We start from the raw sequence: 14,434 nt of genomic DNA, 5'->3' as shown, positions 1-14,434 counted from the left end.
TATGGCAGTTCTTTTTTAGTCTATTAAACTAAGCATAACCTTCATGGGGTCTTGATTGTCATTAAGTGACGCCAATATCTTAAACGTTTAGTATACATGAGTATTTTTGCCTGAAACTATTCCTTCTGTTGGTCCTCCCACAGTACCCCCGCCTCCTAAACCACTGCGTATGGTGAAATTGGTGAAGAAGACCGTTGCATCTCTTGGGTTGAATGTGACCCCACCGGTTGTGGCCAAGGAACAGACGTCACCCATGGAACATAGTGGATGGAGCACAAATAAGCGGAAATCCCATGCTTAACAGCAAGTGAAAGACTCCATTCCTTCCACACGCTCCAAGCAAAAGCGTGTTTCCTCTCTGGATCGTTTTTCAGGGGGGGGCGGTATGACCCCTTACTTTGCCTCTCTGACTCAGAGGAGGCTTTTCAGGAGGTTGCCCAGGTGCTGGACATCACTGATAGTCCGGCACTGGACCTAGAAGGTACACCAGATTTGGAGGCTTTGTTCTCGGCATCCACTCTCCAGGGTACTGAGGTCCAGACTTTGTGTGAAGGGGATGTTTCAGGGGTGGCATCTTGAACTGTATGTCATTATGGCACTTGTCTTACTTTTATGTATCATGGCTCTTTCCCTTGCCTCCTGCAATGTGCGGGGTATGGGGACCGACTTAAGTAGACGTCTGGTTTTGGATTATTTTGGTCAAACCACTTATGATGTCATTTGTTTGCAAGAAGGTTATATCTCTCATCAGCTAAAATATTTTTTTTTTCAGCGCTACTGGCCTTACAGACCCTCAGCTTGGTCCGGAGGCGCAAACAAAAACGATAGTCCTTTTTAGGAATAAGCATTGGCAAGTCACGGAGGAAAAGGTCCTCTGGCCTGGGCGTGCTATGCTGTTATCAGTTCTAATGGATGGTCTTCCTTTCAGGTTATGTATTGTTTACGCTCCAGCTACTAAGCCTGAGAGGGAGCAATTGTTCCATGTGTTAAAACCCTTTCTTGCAGGTGCTACACAGACGCTCCTTGTTGGCGATTTCAACTGCATTTTACATATGAAGGATAGGCAGGGTGCACAGGTCGGCTATACTTTAGATCTCACCTCGAAACTTTAGTTGTCCCTTCTTCACGATTTAGATTTTTATGACACCTACCGGAAGTATCATCCGCCCGGGTAAGGTTTCACTTGGGAGGCGGCTCATGGGAACTCCCGCTCCCGCCTGGATTTTGTGTTTGCCTCCAAGTCCTTGCACGCAATTAGCTGTGGTCTTATGAGGGTGCCTTTCTCAGATCATAAAGTGTTGGCTATAGGTATCACCATTCCTGGTACAACTCAACGAGGTTATGGTTGTTGGAAACTGAACAATGACCTCTTATTGGATTATAAAATTTGCAAATCATATGCTCAATGTTATGGTGCACGGGCCGTTCAAAAAAAGTAGGTTTCCAGATATTTACAAATGGTGTTGTTGGGTTAAACATAAAAGTAGGCTTTTCTTTCAGGAACAAGGACGGCTCAAGCGTAGGGCTGCTTGGGCTGCTTTCCAAAATTGCATTGCCGCCTTATTCTTCTACATCAGTTGGGGGAAGCAGGCAAGGATGTCAAAAATGAGGTCCGGTTGCTCACACTTGCGATGAATAATTGGTTGATACGTAGAGACACGATCTTTCATTCTCGGGTCAAATATTACCAAGAAAATGAGAAATGTACATCTTTTTTCTTCAAAAAGGCTAAATCTGCTCAAAAACTCCTGACGCATTTGCGTGAGGAAAATGGGACTGTTGTACAAGGTGTAGACCGATGCCAGCGAATCGCATTTGATTTTTATTTCAATTTGTATGCTTTGCCACAACACTTGTTTACCGATGCAGACCTTGAAGAATATTGTTCAGGCCTGGAGGGTGGTCTCGATTAGGCCCAAGTCGCTCACTTGGACCAACCATTTGATGGTGAGGATTTTCTAGTTGCACTTCAGTCCGCCCCTAGGAGGTCTGGCCCAGGGCTCGATGGGCTCACTTGGGAGTTCTATAGAAAGTTTTGGGGTCTGATATGTATTGATTATATGGCTATGATAAATGCTGGGTTTGCCAATAACCTTTTTTTCCACAGATTTCTCTATTGGGGTACTTTCTCTGATATTCAAGAAAGGGGATGAAACATCGCTGGGCAATTGGAGGCCCATTACCCTCCTAAATGTAGATGATAAATTGATGGCAAAAGTGTAGGCACGTCGCTTGCCAACTGTCATGCATACATGTGTACGCCCGGATCAAGCTTGTGCTACTCGCGGGCGTACAATTGTGGATAGTCTAGTTACCTTGCGGGATACCCTCTGGTATCATACAGAACGCACTCTCCCTTTGGGTGTTCTCAGCCTCGATTTCCACAAGGCCTTTGATACAGTGTCCCATGATTTTCTTTTTTTATTTTTTAAACGCATGAAAGTTCCACCTGCGTTTCTTCAAAAGATACATGCTCTTTACAATGGTGCTACCAGCAAAGTTAATATTAACAGGTTTTTTTCTGCTCCTTTTCCTATTCTTTCCGGGGTCCGTCAGGTGTGTCCTATGTCACCCATCCTTTTCGTTTGTGCATTAGAGCCTTTTCTGTGTAAACTGCGGCAAGACAAAGTCATTAAAGGGGTTTTTGTTCCTGGGGGTTCGGGGATTCAGCACAAAATTGTGGCATACATGGATAACGTCACGGTGTTGTGTACCAATGCTGCCTCTGTCCGCAGGACACTGTTACAGGCCTCTCTTTTTCAGTCACATTCTGGTTTGAGTCCTAACATGGGTAAAAGTGTTTGTTTTACTACAGGGCACTGGGATCGACTGGTGAATTTACCAGTCCTCGTTACTTCGGAACCTGTTCAAATCCTGGGAGTCTACTTTGGGGTTCGTGGGTTTGAGGAGTGAAATTGGGCTGAACTTCAGGTGAAATTATTAAAAAAGCTTTCCCTATGGTCCTTGCACAAGCTGACGCTTGAAGGCAAAGTTTTGGTTATTAAAGCTGTTTTATTTCCGTTATTGTTGTACCTTGCTATGGTTTTTCCTCCCAAATAGCGCACTTTCCAGAAAATTCAGGAAATGTTTTTTACCTTTTTATGGAACTCTCGCATGGAGAAACTTAGCAGAGATAAAGTTTGTCGACAGTGGAGGAATGGGGGTAAAAGTTTACCTGACCTTAAAACGTTTTTGTTGTCCAAATTATTATGTTATGTTGTATCACGCACTGCTGATAATCTGAAATCTGTTCCTGCCTTATTTACCAAGTATTTTCTAGGAGCACGGCTACGGCGTTTTGGACTTTTTTCCCCTTCCAATTGTTTTCCCTTGGCCCACGATGCACCACCATTTTATAAAGACCTTTGTTCCTTTTTGCAGACCTTGGACACAGAAACTTTTGATAGGGACATCTGTATTCACCCCACCAGGCTGAAGAACGAACTTCGGAAAACTGAGCAACCGATCCTGTTGGGTGTTCTAACTGAGGCTCAGTCGGTGCGAGTCTGGTAAATGGTGGGTCACAGGGACATTACCCACAGTCAGCGTGACCTGGCTTGGATGGCCGCACATGGATGCCTTCCTGTAAAAGTTTTTCAACATCGGAGAGGTTTGGCCCCCAAAGCTTGTTGTCCACGCCCCAGACGCGGCCACGACGAAACCATTTTCCATCTCCTGTTGGGTTGTCTTTATGCGACGAAATTTTGGGTTTTGTTGCGGCCTTTTCTTTCAAACATTGCCGGCATTGCTGCCTTGATTTTCAATGCCCTTTTGTATGGACAGGACATTTCTGCACGGCGCCCTCCCACTGCCTGGAGACTGTTGAACTGTGCCAAAGAGGCTTAATGGGATGCCAGGAACCTGTTTCTTTTTCTCCATAAGGACATGGACTCCAAAATATGCAGAAATCTTTTTTTGGATAAAGTTATGACCTATGTTTCTGTTGATCGAGCCACCTTAGGGATTGACGACGCCAACACCTTGTGGCAAAATAAGAACTGGGAGGGTTGGGTGACCTAGAAAACTGGACAGTTATGATTAAATAACTTGTTTATACGCTTGTTTTTGTTTGTCTGCCTTGCCACCGGGCTGTAACAGGATTGGCATTTATAAACGCACCAAATGTATCTGCCTGTAGTGTACAAAGTTTTCATCATCATATCTGTATGTATTTCCTATAGACCACTTAATGTAAATTTGGTATTTTAAAAGTTATATATTTCTGTATCTGTGCCTTCATCCAGATTTACTCATCATATCTGTATATAACTCTTATGGACCACTTGATGTAACTTTGGTCTTTTAAATGGTATTTTTCTGTACCTGTGCGTTTATCTATTCAATAAAGGTTTTGGAAACAAAAATAAACTGTTCTTATCAGTTTAATATCTGATACGTCCTCTATCTGGGGACCATATATTAAATTGATTTTTGGAACAGGGAGATGGAATGGGAGCTTGCTCTGTCCACTCCACACATCAACCTGGTATTGCAGTACCTCCAGGAATGGTGCACTTCCCCACCCGGGCAAAACAATGCTGTTGAAAAATAGACGAGAAAACGAAAGTAGCGCTTCCCTACCAAACCATGTAAAGTGTCGCTATTGTGTTTGCGTGTGAATAAAAGCAGACTGGTCACCGTGTCTTGCCTTATTTATGTATTTATTTGACTTATTTGCCGCTTTGCGGCACCCGGCTGTGCGTTATTTATTTATTTATTTTTTCGCGTTTAAAAAATAAATAAAAAATCTTTCTTTTTTTTCCTCTTCTCCATCCAGACGCTGCACTTTGACAAGAGACAAACGGTGGAAAAATACTGTTTTTCCAGCAGCAAAGTTTCATTGGTTTTGGATCCATTTAACTGGGGAACGAATGGAAGAAGGTTCCTAGCAAGTCAGTAGGATGGATGGATGGAGGGAGGGAGGGGGGGATGGAGGGAGGGAGGGGGGGAGGGAGGCAGGCAGGCTGGCAGAGAAGTGGACACTGCCCTTGGCTTCTCTGAGCAAGAAGAAAAATACAGAGGGGCATATTACCAAGGGCCTCATCGCCGTTTTAGCAGGAATTTTTCCTGCTAATGCGGCGATAAAACTATCGCCCTATGATCAAGCTGCCGCTAACTACTGTTAGCGACAGTTTCCACGCGTTAGCAACAGGAAAAATTATCGCGAAACACGGAAGCGATAAATATCGCTAATGATATGCGAAGTAGGCGTACCCTCGCTAAATTTCACCAAAAAAGTCGCTAAAACGATATCGCATTATTAACAACTAATGCCTGGACATGCTTAGCGGGTGAAAAATTCCCGCTAGGGGCCCTAAGCTGGAGATAAATAAGAACTGCTAAAACCAGTTCTAAAACAGCCAAACTGGAGATAAAAAAACCAAATATAAGGAGGCATAGGCCAGCCCAGCCCCACCACAAAGCTGAGGACCTGCAGACGCCATGGAGGCAGTAATCATACAGCTTGGAGTTCCACAAAGGCCACAGCCCCCACCACCGCCTCCTGGACCACCACCAAGGCAGCGGCAAAGACGACGGCGGCCAATGCGCACACGACTTGTCCTTGGAGATCTACAACCCCAGGATTTCATAGCCCACTACAGGCTCAAACGGACATCTATTGAGTATATACTGAACCACATTGGCCACAGGCTCACACCAGCAACCCAGCGGATAACCAATATCCCCCGCAAACAAAGCTACTGGCTGTGCTGCATTTCCTGGCCTCAGGGACATTTCAACCCACAACATTCAGAGTGGGTGGAGTCTCACAGGCAGCCTTTTCAAGATTCCTTCCAATTGTGTTGGATGGCATAATCAGCCTGATACCTCAGGAACTACACTTCCCCAATACTGTGCGTGAACAGCTCCTGGTCAAGCAGGGTTTCCATGCCATAGCTGGGTTTCCACAAGTACTGGGTGCAATAGACTGCACACATATCCGATTAGTGCCACCTGCGGACAGTGCACACATATATAGAAACCGAAAGCACACTCACTCAATGAATGTGCATGCAATAGTGGACCACCGTGGAATGTTCACAAATGTCATCGCAAAGTTCCCATGGAGTGTGCATGATTCGTATATTTCCCAGCAGTCAGTCATCAACCAGCGCTTCCAGGATGGAACATATGGGAATGCAGTCCTAGTTGGTAAGTAGTAATCCAACATACCACTTCCATCTACAGCACATACATGCATAACAGAAATGTACCAATATCAATATCACCATATCACATACAAGGGGGCACATTTACAATAACTGGCGCATTCCTGCTAATCAGCAGGGATGCGCCAGTTATTGCGCGCCACAGCTCCGACGTCATGGATGGGCGCCATTTACAATGCGGTGCACCATGGTGCAAAAACGGCACAGATGTGTGACGCATCTGTGCCGTAAAAGTGATGCATAGCTGGAATTGCGTCACAAGCGCTACGCAGCTCCAGCAATGCTCTGGGGGTCCCATCTAGTTAATGCTGCGTCAATCCTTACACCTGCTTCAGCCAGGCGCAGGGTTTTGACGCAGCATGGGCCTAAAAGTGACAGAGTGAAATCTTGTAGATTTCACTCCGCCACTTTTAGGAGGTGTCCCAGCGGCGGAAGGCCCCCCCTGCACAGGAACGCCTAGATGTGGTGCAGGGCATTACAATGTTACGCATCTCCCAGATGCGTCACGTTGTAAGTACCCCTGCACAAAAGTGACGCAACGGCGTTGTAAATGAGACGCAAGGGGCTTGTAAATCTGCCCCAAGATGTCCAAAAACATCAGCCCACACCAGACACATTGACACCATGAACTGTGGTCACTGTAGCCAGATACATAGACCAAAATCAATGCAAGTTGTACATCCTTGTCCCCCTCCCCAAAGTTGCAAGGTGTGTGAAACATGCATGTGTGACGGAGAAACATCACTCACAAGCAAACTTGCAACACAACTCCCACTGTGCATGTCCTGTGCTGGACAGGCATGATGAATACCACAGGAGAGACTGACATGTTGCCATTTAGTGTGCTAGTGTCGTACTGCTGCATGTCACTTACCGTCAGTGACCCAGTAGCACACTACAATGTGTGCATAATTGCTAAGGCTGCATGGAGTACGCCGGCACATGTGAGGCAGAAGCAGACTACCTGGTACACCTCTAGGTATATGGAGACTGACCCTCAAATATGGAGCTGATACAGGACTGTTCCCTCATTACATTTTTAATTTACCTATTCACAACATAACACAGTAATACTGCAATCTACGGCAGTACATACTTGAAAAACAAGAGACGTCAGTGGATAATACAGCACGGGCATGCACAAAAACAAAAGGTTCATACCTCATATTATTTCTTGCTTTATGATATAGGTGTCGCATCAACCACGGTTTACAATTAACTATGGAAAGTATGACTTGTGTAAGAATGTTTGGTGACACTTACAGGTGATGGAGGAGAAAGAAAACTCAGCAGTGGACCCCAGTTGTACTTGGGTTTAGACATCCTTGCCAGTTCTTCAGCATAAGTTGACAGGGTCCCTACAGTAATCCAAGTCTTCCAGCCAGCACTCCATACCTGGCTACGCACTACTATCCCATGTAAATAAGATGTGGCGTATATCCAGTCTGAGAGCAAATCTGACCAACCTGGCCACTGTCCCCTTATTGTGCAGAGTATGATGAAGTAATCAAACAGAGGTGTACACGGAAACTGCTAACCCATTTTGGTGTGCAAGTATCTCAATACTACCTCCCAGTATAAATGACCAGGAATACAGCCCCAGGACAAAGTAATAAAGACTGTCCCGGATTGTTCACAGCACTTGCAATGATCATTTCCCCTGAGACTCAATCTATGGAGCTTCATGGGTGGGTGGCATGTTTGGTGCCCAGTTAGTAAATTAATGATCAGAAAGTTGACATTGGGGGTGAGGTAGTTCGTCAGATGGAACACTTTGCCGGTGCTAGCGCCTCCGGGCTTGTCGTTCCCCATGCTGACACCCGTGCCGCACTGCACCCTGGATCCCATTGGCTGTACTTGCCTCACGCCTCCCGCCTCCCAGCTGACCCCTCCTCCCCTTATTTTGCAGCTGCTGCGCAGTGGAGACAGCGACCCTTGACCCTTGGATAGGTCGGTTACCCACTGCTGCAGCTCTGTCTGCCCTGTCCGCTCTTCCAGCTTTGACCCTTCCTCAGATCGACGCTGATTCACCTGTGTCATTGCTGCATGGCCCCCCTTGAGTGCCTGTGCCGCTTGCCTTCTGGGTCCCTGTGTGCCTGCCCTCATCCCTTCTCATTTTGTACCCCGTGTGAGTGTTGAGTGGTATTAATTTTCATACACTATTGCTCCATTGCTGTTGTGCAGCGGACGCACCGCTGTTGTGCCGAAGGCGCAACAAAGGTAAGCCCATCTGTGCCCATCTGCGCATGGACGGTGCCCAGCGCCAGGACCCCTGGCCCTCAAAGACACAAGGCCACCGGTCTGAACTACGATGCCGCCACCCTCCACGCACTCAACGCCAACTGGAACACCACCTGCCACCAAGCCAGCCCAAAATGCACACACGGACCCTTCACCTGCCAACCCTGCAAGTTCACCTGCCTCCGGACCAGCACCGCATCCGCCCGGCCAGGCCCCAGCAACAATCACCTCAAGTGCATCCTGCTCAACATTCGCTCTGTCCACAGGCACACTGTTGAACTCTGGAACCTCCTCGACACAACATCACCAGATGTTGCCATGCTCACATAAAACTGGCTGAATGGCTCCTCTGCCCCCCACATCGCCATAGCCATTCTGGATGGCCCCAACACCACCCTAAGAGGCACTCACATCTACAGACCCCTGTGACCACGCACACAATTCAGCAAACCCATCGCAGACTTTTTCAGCTCGCAGGGCCAAACAGCCTCAGACTACAACCTCCTTGGGAACCTCAACTTCCACCTGGAGAACAACAATGACAAAAACACCACCACCACCCTGCTGGACAACCTCGCCAACCTCGGACTCAAGCAACTGGTGAACACCCCCACCCACTATGCCGGCCACACGCTTGACCCCGTCTTCTCCTCCAACAAGCACATCTCCTTCAGCCACTCCACCGTACTACACTGGACAGATCACAGCTGCTTCCACTTCTACTTCAGGAGAACCACGACTCACCACCCCCTGCAACAGGTACCCCATAGAAGCTGGAGCAAGATCACTGCTGACCAGCTCACCACCTCCCTTAGCTAGAACCCTCCCACCAACACGACAGACCCCAACGAAGCTGCCCCAAACCTCACACAGTGGCTCAACAACTTAGCAAATGAGCTTGCACTGCTGAAGTATCCTCCCAGCAGACCTGGCAGCAACAAATCCTCGTTGTACTACAAAATCCGAATCCAAAGATAACCTGCAGCACCCTCGAGAAAGCCTGGCGCCATGACCAGTCAACAGGAAACATGACAGCCCTCAAGAACGCCGTCCGCGAACAACACCAGCTTATCCCAAACACCAAAAGGACAACAGTCAGAGAACTACTAGACAACAACACCCACAACAACAAGGAACTCTTCAGCATCGTCAAAGAGGTCTCATACCACTACGCCTGCAACAACGACATCACACCCTCGCAAGACCTCTGCGCCTCACTTGCCTCGTTCTTCCACTGCAAGATCGCCGACATACACAACAGCATCAGCACACAGACAACGCAGCAAACCACCGAACCTGCGCCACCCCCCACCACCCTCTGCACCTGGACCTCGGTCAGCTCAGAAGACACCACCCGCATGATAAACACCATCCACTCCGGCTCGCCAACCGACCCCTGTCCACAACACATCTTTAACAAAGCCTACTCCATCATCGCACCCCAACTCCGGGACATCATTAACAGCTCCCTCGCATCCGCCACCATCCGGAGAGCTGGAAACATGCTGAGCTCAGCGCCCTCCTGGAGAAACCCATTGCTGAGCCACCGCTGGAGGAAGATGCTTCTCCTACCTGGCAGCCAAGACATTGAACTCCCTCCCCAACCACCTACGGCTGGCACAGGACCTTCTCTCCTTCAGGAAACTACTCAAGACTTGGCTCTTGGGGCAGTAGTGGCTCCACCTCCTCCCAGCGCCTTGAGACCCTAACGGGTGAGTAGTGCGCTCTACAAATTTGTTAGATTGACGTTCACCCACTCCTCCTCAGATACAGGCTGATACAATACGGTATTCCATTTGTGTAAGCCTTTGTCTGTCCCCCTGCCCATATCCTCCTGCACCGCCTTCTAAAGGTAGGAAATTAATTACTTCATTGAGGGAAAGACAAGGAGCAACTGCAGGGCCTGTAGTGTTGGTGGTTTTGAGGGGGAGTCTGGGTATTGATCATGTATAGTCCGCTGTAGGCAAAAGCAGGAATAGTGAAAATGTGGAGAGGGCGTATGGATATAGCCTAAGTCAATGTCTGTCATGTAGTGCCCTTCAGGATATAAGTCCCCCATCTGCACAATGCTAACCTCACGGAGAGACCGCAAAGGACCCTACTCCTGTGTAACGGACAGTGCTGCGTGACATGGCAGGGGGAGTGCAGGTGCATATAATGTTACTTTATTCCGCGTAGCTATTGCGTGACACGCTGCTATAGTGGTGTGTATTGTCTTCATACCTGTTTTTTGTGTATGACTGTTCACATGTGTAAGTACGCTCAATAGTGGGGTAGGACCTGCATCCCTGTCTACTACGGCAACATGAGGCGGAAAGGCATGTGGTCATACCCAGTTGTATGCATACTGTGTTTGGCCACAAAGGTAGTAGACATACAAATGTATGGAACTTGAAACCACCCTTCTCACATGGCAATGTCAGTGTTTGCACCATTGGCAGTACCTACTGTGAGTACATGTATTATTGATTTTTTTGTAGACATCATAGCTGCCCTGGCATTGTCAGTGAACCATGGTGCCAACTCATTGTGTGACAATGTGAAGCAGGAGTATAGTCGTCTGTAGGCAATGTCAATGTCTGGAACCAACATGCTTTCACAATCATGTAAACCGCCAAAAAATGTGCTTGTCATGAGTCATCCCACTGCCCGTGGGCCACTGTTTGATTGGTCATGCATGGTGTTACAAGTAGACATGGCATGGGAAAAGTGTTACTATGTTGGTAGGACCATGGAAATGGGCACGAGCAAAAACAATTCCATGGTAGTCAGGTCAGTGAAGAATGCCACCTGGAAGTGAAGTGCTTGTTGTGTGTGAGCAATGTCCAATTTGCTTCACGTGCTGCACCATGAGCACGTCACACAATAATGGTACCCCTGTATTCCCAAATCCTACTAAGTGTATGTACAGATAATCTGGGATGAGGAACTTTCTGCAAAGTGTTCCTCAATGTAGATAAATGAATACCTACAGCCAAGTAAGTCATGTGAGATCGTGGCCCACTGCTGTTACAACTCAGGACACATGCTGTGTAATTTCAATCAATGATGTTGAGTGTGGATACACATCCTCAACATCTTTGCATGGCGCTCTATCACATTTTGCATGTGCAATCAAGTCTCGAAGACATTGCTAAACCATCCCTCCTTGTCACACATGATCCAAACTTGTAAACCCCTAGCCTCCAGGTACAGCATTGAGGATTACAGGGGTGGAATCATTAACAAGCAACGTCTTTGCAAGTGCATCTCACGTCGCCTTGTGTCCCTTGTGTATGGTGTTGCATACAGAATCATGGAAGCTAATGTGTAGAATAATCAGCTTGCGGAAGGACAGGTCTCTAGCCAGTTGTGTGACCGTAATCAAGTGTGTCATGTCTGGCTGGAAACTCTTCAAGAGTTCTTTTTCAAATTTTACAGACTTTTGTGAAACCCCAAGCATGTGAAGCCCCTGACATTACATCTCAACAGTTGTGCGAAGACATTTCATGTTTTTTCACTAATAAGATCGATAAAATTTATGAAAAAATAATTTTGACAAATCACGCCCCATTGACCAATACAGAATCCTTCCCTGATCCTACAGAATGCATACCTGTTGTACATTCGCTGGACGTTTTCCCTCCCATATCTTTGCAAGAAACATCTGATCTTGTAAAACTAATTAAAAGCGGGAGTCCAGAAGATACTATCCCTGCCAAACTAATGCCCACACTTGATAAACATTTGTGTCCAACGATCAGTGAACTAGTAAATATTTCACTTATCTCAGGGGCTGTCCCCAAAGAATGGAAAAGGGCTCTTGTCAGACCCATAAGGAAGAACACAGCCCTACCGTGGTCTGACTTGACGAATCTTAGGCCCATCTCCCTGCTACCTTTTGTGGGAAAAATCATAGAAAAGCATGTTAACCATCATTTATCTGCACATGTGGAACTGGTAAAGGCCTTGGATGAATCCCAATCGGGATTCCGCCCCAAATACAGTACAGAATCTACTCTTTTGTCTGTTACTGATGATCTCCATGCCTACCAGGACAAGGGCTTCTCAGTCATCTTGGTTCTATTAGATCTATCAGGAGCGTTCGACACCGTGTCCCATACCATCCTGACGCAACGGTTGTCGAACGCTGGCATTCAGAACAAAGCTCTTGACTGGCTAAAGAGTTTCCTGACTGATCGCACCCAGAGAGTCACCATGGGTGCATATCGCTCGGTGGAAATAGAGATTGCTAAAGGGGTGCCACAGGGCTCATGCTTGAGCCCTACTCTTTTTAATATCTACGTGGCACCCCTGGCAGGAGTTCTGCGTAGATATGGCTTTATCCCCATATCATACGCAGATGATACACAGCTCCTCTTTCCCTTTAAAACCCTCACCTCGCCACCAACTATCTCCAATGCAATGTCACCAAAACGGAGATCATGCTATTTGGAGAGGCTAAAATACTCTGGACTCCCGAATGGTGGCCGTCAGAGCTTGGAGCAGTCCCTGAACCCAAACAGGTTGTGAAGAATCTGGGAGTCAGGTTTGATCATGACCTGTCATTTAAACAGCATACCAACTATATATCGGGGATCTGCTTCCACACCATTGGACTCCTCCGTAAGGTCTTTCCACTTCTACCTGAATCAGTAAGGAAAACGCTTGTACAAGCGTTGATCCTCAGCCGGATTGACTATTGTAACGGTTTGTTGCTATCAGCCAATGAGGGAGTGTTGGATAAACTACAGGTGATCCAGAACACGGCGGCTCGCCTGGTTCTGAATGCCCCTCCGAGAACGGCTTCCAAACCCCTCCTGAATCGCTTACATTGGCTTCCAATCCGACAGAGGGTCAAATTTAAAATATGCTGTCTGATCCACAAATGTCTGAATACACAGGGACCAATTTATCTAGAACGGAAATTCACTCCTTATGTGCCAGTACGATCCCTTAGATCTAGTAATAATCTCCTTCTTGTGATCCCTCACATAAAAAAAGTAAGACACGGAGGGAGAGCCTTGTCTACTACTGGCCCTAAGCTGTGGAACAAGTTACCTCTGGCATTAAGACAATGTAAAGAACATCTGACATTCCGTAAACTTTTAAAAACCGTTCTTTTTAAAAATGAAGTCTAGTTCATTCCCGCATTATCAATGTGTTGCTGATTTCTGGTCAAAAAAGCGCAGAGATACTCCTGTGGGAGTGATTCAAGCGCTATATAAACTCATAAATAAATAAATAAATTGTTGCTGTGTCCACCATATAAAGTTTACTTGTCTCCATTTCACCAATGCTGACATACATGTACAAACGTGGCAGCCCTGCTCTGCAGTTCATTGGCTGTGTACCCAATGCTCTGATGGTGTGTATGACTTGTATGTTTCTTAAGAACTGGCCCGGACTGTGCGTAGACAGGTGCCAAGGTGATGGCCCGAGCTGTGCATAATGCCAACTCAAAGGTGTTGCCTGCATTGTGGATCAGTGTGCAGTGTGGTGATGGCGGTGGTCAGCCTAATGTCCGAAATGTGATACGGCAACTGGTGCGTGGTGTCTGTGCCGATGGGGAAGGCTGTGTGAGCGCTGACCTCCGCGCCTAATCCCCCATAGTAATCCTAGGATTGATGCCTCCTGACTCCACAACTAGAGCCACAGGAACGGGGGGCCGCCTGGCGCGGTGGGGCACCGAGACTTGCCCAGAGAGGAGCGAGTGGGGGCCACACTAACTGCGTGATGGAGCGGGAGTACCAGCTGCCACCCACATTCATATGGCGCCGGGGCAAAGTCTCCGTAATGGCTGTGCCCAGCTGTGACGCCGCTAATATAGGAGTGCGGACCTGTGGCTCTGCTCCCGGCTGCCTGGGGAGCGCTGGCACCCTCACATGACAGGGTGGGGGGGGCAGTGTGATGCGTCCGACAGCAGGAACGGCGCCTCGATAGCGAAAATTGGAGCACACACACCCTGGGCTATGTGTGCAGCCACTCCGGCCTCTGTAAATACAGGTGTGCCCTTATGTGGATCACAGCTCTGCGACTGCTGA

The 14,434-nt window shown here is 47.5% G+C and overlaps 1 non-coding gene across 1 annotated transcript; it reads left to right on the top strand.

Annotated features, from left to right (window-relative positions):
* Window positions 1-4,331: 4,331 nt before the first annotated feature.
* On the top strand, window positions 4,332-4,520 carry LOC144764348 (U2 spliceosomal RNA). The gene has a single exon (XR_013596508.1). It is a non-coding gene; the product is annotated as a U2 spliceosomal RNA (small nuclear RNA).
* Window positions 4,521-14,434: the final 9,914 nt, after the last annotated feature.

Source organism: Lissotriton helveticus, chromosome 6, assembly GCF_964261635.1.
Source record: "Lissotriton helveticus chromosome 6, aLisHel1.1, whole genome shotgun sequence".
Taxonomy (NCBI): domain Eukaryota; kingdom Metazoa; phylum Chordata; class Amphibia; order Caudata; family Salamandridae; genus Lissotriton; species Lissotriton helveticus.
This window is presented reverse-complemented; position numbering and strand designations above follow the sequence as displayed.